Here is a 14,627-nt window from a genome sequence, read left to right on the forward strand (position 1 = left end):
AAACACGCGTTTCTCTCCTTTCCTTTTCTGAAATGGGGTTGAAACCTCAGGAAAAGGTGTTTATCCCAAATTGTGAAAGGAATTTATGGCGTTTGAATTTTGAATGGACCCTATTCCTATCTGTTTTTCACCCTTTCCCCCGAAAAAATTCGAACCCTAATTGCTCCCTATATAAACGTCTTTTATAGTTTTTTTTTGGGAGGAGATTTTTGTGTTTGAAAATTTGTGTTAGAGATAATTGCTAGAGTAAACAGTTACAGAATATATACGTAATACGTTTGAGAAAAGGGAGAAGATAGCTAGTGTCGGTCTGAGTGTCATTCTTCTCTCCCGTTTATTATCGTTTTCCAACATTTTTGAGTCCGGATTCTGCCCGGATTCCTTGCTCATTGTTTGTGTTCAAAATTCTTGTGGTGTGGGTGGTAAAGCTTTGCTTAGCTCGTTTCGTCCGGTTCATTGCCCCCGAAAAGATAATCTATTCTTGACCTTAACTCGTTTATTGGACGTTCTGTTTTATGAACTGAAACTCTCTGTGGTTTCTTTTTCCTCCTTGTTCGAATGCCTCTGTTTTTTTTTCTTAGTTTACTTTAGCGTTTAATGTTTGTTCAGTTGAGTTTGAGTCAGTGTTAGTTAGCTGAGGCGCATAATGTATTTGTGTGTATGGTTTATGTCTAGAATATCTTTGGTTGACAATTTGGTGCCTCCTTTTTGTTGTTGTGCTCAGTGGTTAGTACATTTAATTTCTCTCTGCAAGTTTGAAGAAAGTTTTAACATGATTAAGATTTGTTCTATATTTTCTCTTTTATTTTTGACTAACCTTTAAGGCTTCAAATTGATTAAAGGATCTATTGGGTCTAGCATTATTTGATACTTTCATATTTGTCGTAGTCTATTTCGGCATCGAGTCCTTACATTGGTCTGTTAAGATCGTTTTTTTTTTTAATTCTCAAAAGTAGGAGCAGAACCTTAAGATGGTTAGTGTGGAGTTTATATGTTGTCTTATCTATGAATCGTTTGGTGCATTAGCTTACTCTCTTCGTTTTGAAGTTATTTGATCGTTCAACTATTTAGCAAGGCATATTTAAATCGAGTTATGTCTCCATATCTACGCAATGTTTGCCCCTTGAGGCCTAAATGTAAGCTTCCTTAGCATGCTTTTCTTATATTTGTCTTGTTTTATATTTTTATGAGGGTTGTTTTAGTTTTTCTCAAACATATCTCATCCCGTTCTAAAAATATTAAGATCATGGTGCTAGACTTTAAACTAGCTTATGTTGGTTGGTGTGGTGTTTCAAATACTAATTCGATGAGAATGGGGTCTATTCGTGTGGTTAGTTTGTTCAAAGTGTAGAATTTCTTTATCTTAGCTAATTTAAATGGTTGAGGGTTTATTTCACTTCGTCGGTTTGGTTACTCCTATCCCAAAGTTTGAGTTAGTCTAGTATAATTTTACTCGACTTATTCTCTAGTGATGCTTGGTCAATTATTTGGTCATTCGCTGTATTTGATGTTAATTAAGGCCCATTTACTTTTTTAATTGTTTTGGTACAAGATCTCGGTTCATCTTCCCATGTATTATGGCAGTCTTTTCCTAGTCTATTTTTCTAATATTATTTGAGAGCATACATAAGTTTATATTGAATTAAATGGAAAATAAAGGCATGATGGGTCTTTCCTTCTTTAAAAAAAAGGTTCATTAACTTTATCATTATTTTAAGGGTGAATTTTAATACAATTTATGTGTTCTTGCTGTTATCTAGGAGTATGACAAATTTTCTTTTATATATATATATATATATATATATTCGTTATTCATGTGTATTGTTGCTAGTCATCATATTAATTTATTTTTTGAAATAATCAGTGTGCTCTCTTAATTGTTTGAAAATAGTGATATAAATAATCGTCACCTTAGCATGATGGATCTTCATTGTCTTTGGAGTTGGTATCTTTCCATCTAGATCTATGTCATTTCAACTTGATAGAGTTATTTGCTATATTTTGTTTAAGGACGACTATGATTTATTTTAAATGCATTATATTTCTGTTATGCTTTATTAATCCTTATCTTCTCATTTTTCGTTGCATGTAAAATATTCCCGAGTTCTTCATGAACTCCTATCTCATTACTTTGCATTTGGAGAGAGCCACCAAGGCTCAGACCCTTCCTCTCGAGTCGGCCAACCTATTAAGAATTGACGAACAAGTCCCGAAAGAATATGCAACAGATTAGAGAGTCGAGAAATTGGATCAAAGGCCCGCTCTTTATTTCGAAAAAATTGTATTTTATTACTTTGGGCCTAAGCCCCTCTCATCTCGCCTATTATTATTTTTGTTAGAAGTTTAGGACAGGTGCAAGTGCCTCAAATAGGCCAAAGGACCAAAACAAAAATGAGCGCAAGTATTGGTCCAGGCGGACAGAAAAACCAAACTTGGGCCCGAGTTTCTTTCCCTCTTTATTTTATTTTGTTTGCATGTTTGTTAATATTTGCCGCTAATCTTAAGGTTGAACAATTCAAATCCCCGTAAGACCCACGTTGTGTCTTATCAATTTAACTAAAATCGATCATCCTTAATTAGACTTAAAGAAATATTTTTGCAAAAAGTATTTCACTTAGTTAGTATTTCCATTTTCCCCTTTTCCCCTTTAAAATAGCTTTAATTATAAAAATTTTCAATTCTAATCAAATTAAATTATTTTAGCCAAATAATTAATTGTCGGATAACCGCATTAGCGGATATTCTAAATGCTTTAAAATCCTTCTTAGAACATTAATAGGAACCCCCGAACCCCCTTTAAATATTTTCATTAGATTTTATATTTTAGTCTTTTGAAAATGATAGTTTTCTTGATTTTTCTTAAAAATTAAGTGGCGACTGTAAAACCAGTCTAAATTATATTTTCCTAATAAAATAGAATGGCGACTCCCGCTGGGGATTCGAATGGTTCTAACCTTAAGATTAATTTATTTGGCTATGTGTTTTAACTTTCTACTTGTTTTATTTATCGCTTATATTGAATTGTGGCATTCATGGCACTCGATTCTGCCAAACGGCAAATAGATTGCATTAGGAAAAAAGGCGGTTACGTCGCTTATCACGGCTGTCCTTCAGAAGAACACAAGTTGAATTCTGTGGAAGTGATAAACGAATAGTTGGCTTGTGGTCATCCAACGTCGTTTATTAGACTTCACCCCGTTGTTTGTCTGACTCGGGTAACCGTCATTTCTAAACCAATTCTAGTCAACCTAGAGTAGAGAAAAACCAAATCCAAATCTAAGCATTAGCCTAAGACGGCTGAATACCCAAGCCGTATTAAGTACATTAGTAAAACCGCCAAAAATCATGTCCAAGGTCCACGACCTAATGACATATCATATTATTTGACATTTGGAAGATGTATGTGTGGAAACCTGATTGTTGCCTATTTGGGGGAGGGAATCTTAACCATGCTTTGTTTTGTAGGTATGGATCGATCCCTAAATTCGACATGGTAGTGGAAGCCTCGGTTCTACTGAAGATGTGGTACAACGACCTCACTGTGATTCACAGAACTCATCAATATCATTGGGTGGCTCGAGCTGATTGAAGTCCTCACAGGTTATTGGGACAACGAGAAAATGGTGTTTCGATTTGGAACCATGTAAATCACCCCGACAATTGAGGAAATTCGGGATGGAACAAACACAGTCGGTACAGGGCTTAAAAGAAGAGTGAGAAAACGGGAAAACATCCTAATTCCTAGCAAGCTTACCCTCGAGGATATTATAAATTGGCTCGGATTAAGAAAGGATTGCGCCTACTGGGCCGAAGGTTCTAGCATTTCTTTTATGGATCTCTATGTTAGATTCGGGCATGCGAGCTTCTATACGAATTACAACAAAGAGTTCAGGGTCACTTTCAGAGAATAGGACGAGATCAGACCTTTAGCGTTTACTATCGCACTATTAGGCACTATGGTTTTCCCACACCGCCCGAGTCTCAACATCAACACCCGGTTAATAATGCTTGTACATACTCTCTTCCACAAGCATCTGAACCAAGGGCAAGTGAAGTATTTTCCTATTGCGCCTGTCATCCTGTCCGACATGTACCGTGATTTGGGAAAACGTAAGGAAGGACATCGCTACTTTCAGGGCTGTAATCTCCTCCTCCAATGGTGGATAATGAGCCACTTAGTGAAGGGACACAAGACTCAAAAGCTACACACCCTCGATGATAATAATGCTCTCAAGGGTTTAAATGATATGTTGTTTTGGACAGATTTAGAAAATAGGATGACTAGAGGAAGATGGATTCAGATTTTCTCCGAGTTGAGAGAAGAAAATATCCAGTGGATGTTCAACCGTTTCATCTCCAAAGATGTCATAGTACGGGGCGACAGACAACTTGTGCTTCCTCTGCTAGGTATTCGAGGTATTCGCCCTTATGCACCTATCCGGGTCCTGAGGCAGTTCGGAAGAAGACAAACTACACCCCAGAAGCATACTACCGTATCTATGTGTTCGACATCGGGGATGATAGAGTGCCTGAGGCTTCAGAGATGCTAAGAGAATGGAAAAGAGCGGTGCGAATGAACAAGGACACCATTGCCATGGATCGATTTAATGCGGGGTACAATGAAACTTACAAAGCTTGGTTGAAGCGCAATATACAAGGTATCTCCTTCTTAGTTCCGAACATTTACCGCAGTGTAGAGGACAAAGAGTCCAAAGCCTTGATAGAACTAAGAGAGGTAAGAAGAGAAGCCGAGGAAATGCACGAGGAATTTCTTTGAAAGCAAGAGGAGGATAAGTACGCCCTCGAGAGCGTAACTCAAGAATTAGAAAGCTTGAAAAGTGATTTGGGAGAGCTTAACATGTGGATTGGAGATAAGAAAAGCCAAATGTGTCTCGAAGACTGGGAAGAGAAAGGCCGCCGGAGCGAAGGATACTTGCTAATGATGCAATATAAGCTTCAACATCTCATGGCACAGAACAAGAGGAGCAGATCAGAGGCAGGGCCGTCGAGAACATCTTAGCAAATTTCGCCCCTGCATGGGTTTTCCTATCTGTACTTATTGTTATTTGCCCCTGCGTGGGCTTGCCTTTCTTTTGTTTTGGTACTCTTTTCAAATGACCCCTGTGTGGGCCTTTCCTTTGTGTTTTTCATTTATTCCCTACTTCCCTTGATTATTTTCGCTTCTTGAACATCATTTTATATGCGAAATTTGCTTTGGGTAACAAAATGGTTCAATTCTACACATACATCTTTCAAATACGCTAGGCCTACCCTTGGCGCAAAAGGGCCCCCTACTTGTTTAGGACGCGCGATATATACTTATGTGCTTTAACTGTTTATGTGATATTGTTGCTTTGAATGAGGACATTTTTAGCTCACTCCTTTTCGAAAATTTTTTGAAAATTTCCCCAATACCAAATACAAGTCACTACCAAATGTCCGACCAAAATTCCATGAGTCTTAAGTTTCTCAGCATAAAAAATAAAATCCCACTACCAAAGTCCTAAAACACTATCCTATTATCTCAGGAACGGTAAAATTGCTGCAAAGATGGAAAAAGGCAAGGGTATCGACGTAGAGCTAACTGTGGAGGATTTAAGGATGAAATTGCAGCGGCTCAAACGAGAGATCCAAGAAACCAGAGGACACTCACCCTGGAGCTACTGAAGAAGATGACGATGAGGAAATCATCTATATGCCTCCCTTCCTGGGACGTCTGAAAGAAGGAGACCAAAAGATCACTCTCCCGGCTTATGAGCGGACACATAGTGTGGGGGCAAGAGTCGTGTCATGTGCTCTCATTTACGAGCACCTTAAGGCGTCAGGTATGTTGAAGCTTCTTGAAGGAACCACTTTTGGGTTTGGGCATGGAAGCTCTCAAAAGACATGTGCCTACCACCCGAACCAAAGAGGACATACTATAGAGGAATGTGTGGAGCTTAAGGCAGCAATCCGTAACGTGATCAACATTGGGGAGATCCCGTATATGTGGGGTGGGAACACCGTCCTTGCCTGTGACCAACAGGAGCCTAGTGTCCCGGTCACTAAGCACACTTTGTTTTATTGTCACTACATCACGCCTTTCAAGAAAACATTGCTAAATATCTACAGTCTGTTAGTTCAAAAAGGAGTCTTGGCCTCTATCAGAAAGGATGACGAAGCAATCGACCCAATTGGAATTGAGATCTGGAAACCCTACCCTTATTATGATGCCATAGATCACAACATTGAAAGGTGCCTCAGGTTTCGCTATGACGTGGAATCCCTCGTCAGCATGGGAAAGATTCAAGTTGAGTTTGTCCCCCATGGCTAATACGGCAGTCAGAGGAAGAAGCTTCGGTGAATGCACCATCTATCTTTTAGGAGCTTTATTATCTGCTTTTCACTTTCCTTGTAATCACCAGAAATGAATGAATGAAATTAAAAGTTTCCTTTGTATTCGAACTACGTAGGCAGCCTTTCAAAGCCCGACCCCTATCTTTTACAAATTTTCTTTTCCCCCTCTTTCATTCTACAAGGAAACATTAAGTTCAGATCAACAAATGCCAGAAGATGCAGCAAGAAGACCTTAGCTTAACGCAATTTATCCTTTCTGAGTCACTAGCCTCAAAATAAAACGAGCAAATTCCTGCTTGTTCAAAAATCAGTCCCCATTACTCGTGGGTTAACGTGTCCTCAAATAAAGCAACTTTTATGTGTTTATCTGTTTTCTATGTGATATCTTGCATTATTTATTCAGAACTAATACTGACAGATTTACCTTTGAGTTGTTTTTCTCTACAGGTAGTTAGAACTGATCTGTGTTGATACACTAGCCGATCATCCTTATTTCACTAAACCTAAAGGTCCTACAGATTCCTTCCCCAATCAAAGTTCACAAAAGGGAAAAGCAGCAATGGGTGATAACAACGAAGAAACCAGCCTTACTGATGTCTTGGTGGCTCAGCCCGCCCTTGCTGATTAGAATGAACTGATCCTACAGTTGATGCAACAAATTGCTGAGATGAGGGTCGAGATGCAGAGAAAACAAGATTTGCCTCCTCCAATTTTTTCTGTCAACACTCAACCAGACGGAAGACCTCTAGCTCAAATTCCCCTTCCTAACGTGGAACAAGCTCAAAACCCGCCTTCAAGTCCTACTCGTAATCCCTCCATCATTGACCTTACCACCCAAAACCCTCATTATGCCTCAACGTCTTATCAAACACCACCCCCTCCTCAAAATACCAACCTTCAACCACCACTCCTTCCCCCCTAATGCAAACCACCAAACTAGCCTACCCCCTCACAGCCGAAACGCTAATAACCCATGCACTTTCCTCCTTCACCAAAACCAGTATACCAACCCCTAGACTTTTCCCCAAAACTATCACACCTCTTTAAATGGCCAGAGTCCCTCTATTGCTCCACCACTACCGCAAAAAGCCGCTTTCCAAATACCAGTCCCCAACAAGCATGATGCCCATGGTTCGGAGCTCGACCACTATGAGGAGAGGGAGAGAGGCTGGAGGTCATAGAAGGAGACTGCTAAGATAGATATGAAGGAGGAAATCAGAAAAGCCATGAAGGAGTTGAATGCATTCCTGAGGTCGTCGGGTTGAGTTACGAAGACGTGTGCATTCATCCAAATTTGGACCTCCCGAAAGGGTTCAAGGTGCCAAAATTTGACATCTTCGGAGGAATGGGGAACCCTTAGCAAACCTGAGGGCCTACTGTGACCAACCCGTGGGAGTTGGGAGAGACGAAGCTTTGTTAATGCGGCTTTTTAGCCGAAGTCTGAGCGGAGAGACTCTAGAATGGTTACATCTCATAAAACGAGACAGTGGTCTAGCTGGAACGCTCTGGCTAAGGACTTCATTGAACGATTCGCCTACAATGTGGAGATTGTTCCTGATCATTACTCATTGGAGAAGATGAAGTAGAAGTCGACCGAAAGTTATAGAGAATTTGCATATAGATGGTGAAAGGATGCAGCTAGAGTTAGACCTCCTATGTCAGAAAAGGAAATTGTCGAACTATTTGTACGGGTGCAAGAGCCCGAATATTATGACAGAATCATGTTGCTCGTTGGAGCAAAATTTGCTGAGATAGTCAAGGTAGGTGAGACTATCGAAGATGGATTGAGAACCGGGAAGATTGCCCGTGTTACTGCCTTGCCTGGATCTTCGGGCTTGTTGAAGAAGAAAAGAGAGGATGTGTCCTCTATCTCTTATGAAGGGAAGAAGCCCCAAGGAAATTCTCATCATACCAAGGTCGTCCTCGACCTTCACAGAGTTCATACTGGGCTTGTTATGCACAGGCTGATTACCAGAATACCCCTCCTCCCAGTTATCAAAATACTTCCCCTCCTAGCTACCAAACTCCCCCTCCAGTTTATCAAACTTCATCTCATCACTACCGAAATGCCGCCCCCAACTGTGCCAACATTCAGACAAATTACCAAACGCCTCCCCCAATATACCAAACCCCAACTCCAATTTACAAAAAATACCCCCTCGAACTATCAAGCTCTACAACCAAAGTACCAAACCAACTCATATCCGAGATATTAATCCCCTCGTTTGAATGCTCCAAATTATTGCCAAATGCCTCCCCCTCAATAAGGCAATTAAGATCCCTCCCGTCCCAGATTTGAGAAGAAGCCTGCTAGAATTTTCACTCCGCTTATTGAAAGCCGTACAAAGCTGTTCGAGCGATTAACCACGGCAGGATATATTCATCTAGTGGGTCCCAAGCCGACTGACACTAGCTCAAAGTTTTAAATACCTGATCAGAGGTGCGCGTATCACTCCAATAGTGTTGGACATGATACCGAGGAATGTATCAACCTGAAGCATAAGATCCAAGACCTGATTGACCAGAACGTGGTCTTTCTTCAGACAGTCGCACCGAATGTCAATAGTAATCCTTCGCCAAATCATGGAGGCACCACTATCAATATGATAGGGACATATGATGACTGGTGCGTGATGAAACGGCTGTTACTCAAGGCATGACTAGATCTGGCAGGTGCTACACACCGAAACAATTGGCCCAATGGGGGTTGAAAAATGATCAGACTAAAAGGTCGATTAGTGAAGCTGAAGCCGAAGAGTTCTGGAGGAAAAAGCAGCCAAAAGATTATTCAATTGTGAAGCATTAGGAGAAGACACCAGCTTAGATTTCAGTATGGGCTTTGTTGATGAGTTCACAACTGCATAGGCAAGTGTTGATGAAGGCTCTGGATGATACTTATGTGCCCGTGGGTACCAACAATGACAATCTAGCAGTTATGATAAACCAAGTCATCCGAGGACACCAAATTAGTTTTTGTGACGAAGAGCTGCCCTTTGAAGGCAGAATGCACAACAAAGCTCTGCACGTCACCACTATGTGTCGGGACAAGATAATAAATCGAGTCTTGGTCAATGACGGATTCAGTCTTAATATTTGTCCACTTTCGACTCTGAGGCAGCTAAAATTTGATTTGGGAAAGCTTCACCAGAACCAAGTCAATGTGAGGGCTTTTGATGGAGTGCAAAGAGACACATTGGGTGCAGTGAACTTGGATATTCAGGAGGGTCCTACGGAATTCAACTTCAAGTTCCAGGTGTTGGATATCAACACCAGTTACAACCTGCTTCTAGAAGACCGTTCATTCATATGGCTGGGGTTGTGCCGTCTACCCTTCACCAACTAATAAAGTTTGTTTGGAAGGACTAGGAATTGGTCATTTATGGTGAAGGGAGTCATTCCAATAGGTATGCACCGATCGTTGATGATGTCTCTCGAGGTTGTGATTTCTACACGTTGGAGCTGATAAATGCCATCGGTGATGACTTGGCTCCACAACCTCCTATGTCTATCGTGTACAAGATGATTGCTACCGTCATGCTCCAGAATGGTTTTGAACCAGGTTTTGGATTGGGGAAGAACTTTCAAGGAATCGTCGAGCCTATCCAAATTCTCGCCAAAGGAGCAAAGTTTGGTTTGGGGTAAGTTCCCACAGATGCTGACGAAGCCGAGATGAAGAATAANTCATGCTCCAGAATGGTTTTGAACCAGGTTTTGGATTGGGGAAGAACTTTCAAGGAATCGTCGAGCCTATCCAAATTCTCGCCAAAGGAGCAAAGTTTGGTTTGGGGTATGTTCCCACAGATGCTGACGAAGCCGAGATGAAGAACAAGAGTATTGATCAAGCATTGGCCAGGCCAATTCCTCATCTGTGCCAGTCATTTTCGGTACGAGAAAATGTCAATGATATTGGTCTCGGGGAAGGAATCTGGGGCCCCTTTGAGAAGATTGATACGGACATCGAGGAAGAGGCTTAGACATCAGGCATCTGTGATGCAGAGCCTAAGGAGCAATTGCAGAACTGGACATCCACACCACTCCTGATTTCCCGCTCGTCTGGGTAGAAAAGACATGTGTCTTTGTTTATTTTAAAACTGGTGGTAGTCCGGAAGAGGCCTGAGACCCACCCTTTATGTAGTTTTATTTGTTTGAAGTTTTTAAATTCCCTGTGATGTTTAAGAAAGCAAAATGGCCCTTGGCCATGGCTAAAGTTTGTGCTTGTTTTTTCAATTTAAATGAAAGCCTCTTCTATCAAAAAAAATATTTATTTATCTATTTATATTTTACTTTCCTGACTTTGTCTGTTTATGATTTCAGTAATAATAATTTAAAACCTGCTAATGACATGTCATGTCATGAACCGAGTGAACAAAATGAGGTAGGTGATGATGAGTGTGAGGAATATGAAGAAGATAATGAGTTACCCGAGCATGTTGCCAAAGAATTTTCACAATTTGAGAATCAACACAAGTTGAATTTCGAAGAAACCGAGACTGTGAATCTCGGAGATGAGGAATGTGTCAAAGAAGTTAGAATCAGTATCCATCTGACTGAAGCCCAAAGAAGAGACCTGGTTCGTTTATTCAGAGAGTACATTGACGTATTTGCCTGGTCTTATAAAGACATGTCAAGGTTGAGTACGAATATGGTGTCCTATAAATTGCCGATCAATCCAGATTTCAGTCCAGTAAAACAAAAGACTCGGAAGTTCAAGCCTGAGTTAAGTTTGAAGATCAAAGAGGAGATTACAAAGTAGATCGAGTCACAAGTAATGGAAGTGATGCAGTATTCGACTTGGTTGGCTAATGTTGTTCCGGTTGCCAAGAAAGATGGAAAAATCAGAATTTGTGTTGACTACAGAGATCTTAACAAAGCTAGCCCGAAAGATAATTTTCCATTGCCAAACATTCACATCCTCATTGATAATTTTGCTAAGCATGAGATGCAGTCGTTTGTGGATTGTTATGCGGGTTATCACCAGATCCTGATGGATGAAGGAGATGCAGAAAAGACAGCTTTCATTACGCCTTGGGGTGTATATCATTATCGGGTGATGTCTTTTGGTTTCAAAAATGCCGGTGCTACTTACATGAGGGCTATGACGACCATCTTTCACGATATGATTCACAAGGAAATCGAGGTGTATGTAGATGATGTTATAATCAAGTCCCGCAAAAGTTCGGATCACTTGACTCACTTGAGGAAATTCTTTGATCGTCTACGCCGATACAATTTGAAGTTAAATCCCGCCAAATGTGCTTTTGGGGTGCCAGCTAGCAAGTTGTTGGGATTTATAGTTCGTAGGAGGGGCATTGAGCTTGACCCTTCCAAGATCAAGGCGATCCAAGAATTACCCCCTCCGAAAACCAAGAAAAAGGTGATGTTCTTTTTAGGAAGGTTAAACTACATCAGTCAGTTCATAGCTCAATCCACCGTGGTGTGTGAGCCCATCTTTAAGTTATTGAAAAAAGATGCCTCGACCAAGTGAACCGGAGAATGTCAAACTGCTTTTGATGCCATCAAGAACTATTTGTCCAATCCGTCGGTGTTGGTCCCTCCGCAAGAAGGGAGTCCGTTATTGCTATATTTGTCTGTCTTAGATAACGCATTGGGATGCGTGCTTGGTCAACATGATGAAACTAGGAAGAAGGAGCGAGTCATTTATTACTTGAGCAAGAAATTCACTTCATATGGGGCTCATTACACTCTGTTGGAGAGAACATGCTTTGCTTTGACTTGGATCGCTCAGAAGTTGAGACATTATTTGTCTTCTTATACCACATACCTTATTTCCAGGATGGACCCATTGAAGTACATTTTCCAGAAAGCAATGCCGACCGGGAACTTGGCAAAATGGCAAATGCTTTTGAGTGAGTTTGATATTGTGTATGTGACCTAAAAAGTGATAAAAGCAAAAGCCTTAGCCGATCATCTTGCAGAGAATCCAGTTGATGAAGAGTATGAACCGCTCAAGACTTATTTTCCCGATGAAGAAATAGCATTTGTGGGTGAGGATATTTCTGAAGCGTACCCTGGTTGGAGAATGTTCTTTGATGGAGCGGTGAATCATCAGGGGAAAGGAATCGGAGCGGTCTTAGTGTCAGAAACTGGTCAGCACTATCCTATGGCGGCTAAACTCCGATTTGAATGCACGAACAACATGGCTCAGTATGAAGCTTGCATCTTCAGTCTAAAGATGGCAATTGATATGAATGTTCACGAGTTGCTGGTTATTGGAGATTCAGATTTGCTGATTCATCAGGTTCAAGGAGAATGGGCCGTGAAAAACCCAAAGATCACATCGTATGTGAGGTATATACAGAAGTTGTGGAAGAGATTTCGCAAGATTGAGTTCAGACACACTCCCAGGACACTGAATAAGTTGACCAATGCTCTTGCCACCATCGCATCAATGATTAAGCATCCAGATACAAGTTATATTGATCCATTGGATATAGAGGTAAAAGAACAGCCTGTTCATTGTTCACACGTCGAAGCGAAACCAGATGGTCTGCCTTGGTATTTTCACATCAAAAAGTATTTAAAGGACGGGAGTTACCCTGAGAATGCAACGTTCAACCAAAAGAAGTCGATATGCCGCATGGACCTCAATTTCTTTGCAAGTGGGGAAATCCTTTACAAGAGGACTCCAGATTTAGGTCTTCTCAGATGCGTTGATGCTAATGAAGCTACAAAGTTTCGGGAACAGATACATGCTAGAGTTTACGGTACTCACATGAATGGGCTCACTTTGGCGAGGAAGATCCTCCGGGCCAGTTATTTTTGGATGACTATGGAGCATGATTATTGCAAGTTCGTGCAAAAATGTCATAAATGTCAAGTGCATGGTGATTTGATTCTAGTGCCGCCTCATGTACTTAATGCTATGAGTTCACCTTGGCCGTTTGTAGCTTGGGGCATGGATGTCATTGGCCCGATAGAGCCACCCGCCTCAAACGGACACAGATTCATTTTGGTCGCCATTGATTACTTCTTCAAATGGGTAGAAGCAGCTTCGTATAAATCGGTAACCAAGAATGTAGCTGATTTTGTTCGCAACAATTTGATATGTAGGTTTGGAGTGACAGAATCCATTATCACCGATAATGGAGCGAACCTCAACAGTCACTTGATGAGAGAAATATATGAACAATTCAAGATTACTCACCGGAACTCAACTGCCTATCATCCCCAAATGAATGGAGTCGCAGAAGCTGTCAACAAGAACATAAAGAAGATTTTGAGGAAAATGATTGATAATCGTAGAGGTTGGCATGAGATGTTGCCATATGCTTTATTAGGTTACAGAACGACTGTCAGAACGTCAATTGGAGCTACCCCATATTTGATAGTATATGGAACAGAAACAGTTATACCTGCAGAAATTGAAATACCTTCATTAAGAATTATCCGAGAAGCTGAATTGAGTGATGCTGAATGGGTTCGCAAGCGGATTGATCAGTGAACAATGATTGATGAGAAGAGAATGGTTGTTGTTTGTCATGGACAGCTGCATCGACAGAGAATGATTCACACTTTCCACAAGAAAGTAAAAGCCATAATGTTCGAGGTTGGTCAATTGGTTCTCAAACGCATTTTCTCTCATCAAGCTTAGTACAAAGGGAAATTTGCACCAAATTGGCAAGGACCCTACATGGTTTGCAAAGTATTATCTGGAGGTGCCTTGGTCTTGTCGGAGATGGATGGCACCGAATGACCGAAACCGATCAACTCAGATACTGTCAAGAGATGTTATATGTCAAGCTTTAGTTTGTATTTCTATCATTTCCTTGTAATTGTTCATTAGCTTGTAATCATTTTGTTTAAAATTTTATCCCTCTTGTAATGAACTACATCTGACCTGAATTCTCAAGAATGAGATACGTAGGCGGCCTATGTAGGCCTTGGTCACCCGCCTTTTATCCTTTTTAATGTTTCCTTTTGTATTTGAACTACGTTCGACCTGAATTCTCAAGAATGAGATACGTAGGCGGCCTGTGTTGGCCTCGATCGATTTCCTTGTAATTTTCTTATTTTGTTAGTCCTCGAGAGGGGAACTACGTTTGACCTGATTCCTGCTTCAACGGGATACGTAGGCGCCACAACGGCTCGGTCATATTTCATATAAGATTTATATTTTTCTTTACAATAGAAACTGGGACAGAATTTTTGAGAGGGACTCAAAAATTCTCAAGAAGAAGATCTTTCCAACAATGTCAAGACTGAAGTTACTTTGAGATTTACAACTAGGACAAAATTTTTGAGAAAGATCTCAAAAATTCCGTGGTTTGTTC

This window comes from Solanum stenotomum, chromosome 4 (genome assembly GCF_019186545.1).
Source record: "Solanum stenotomum isolate F172 chromosome 4, ASM1918654v1, whole genome shotgun sequence".
NCBI lineage: Eukaryota > Viridiplantae > Streptophyta > Magnoliopsida > Solanales > Solanaceae > Solanum > Solanum stenotomum.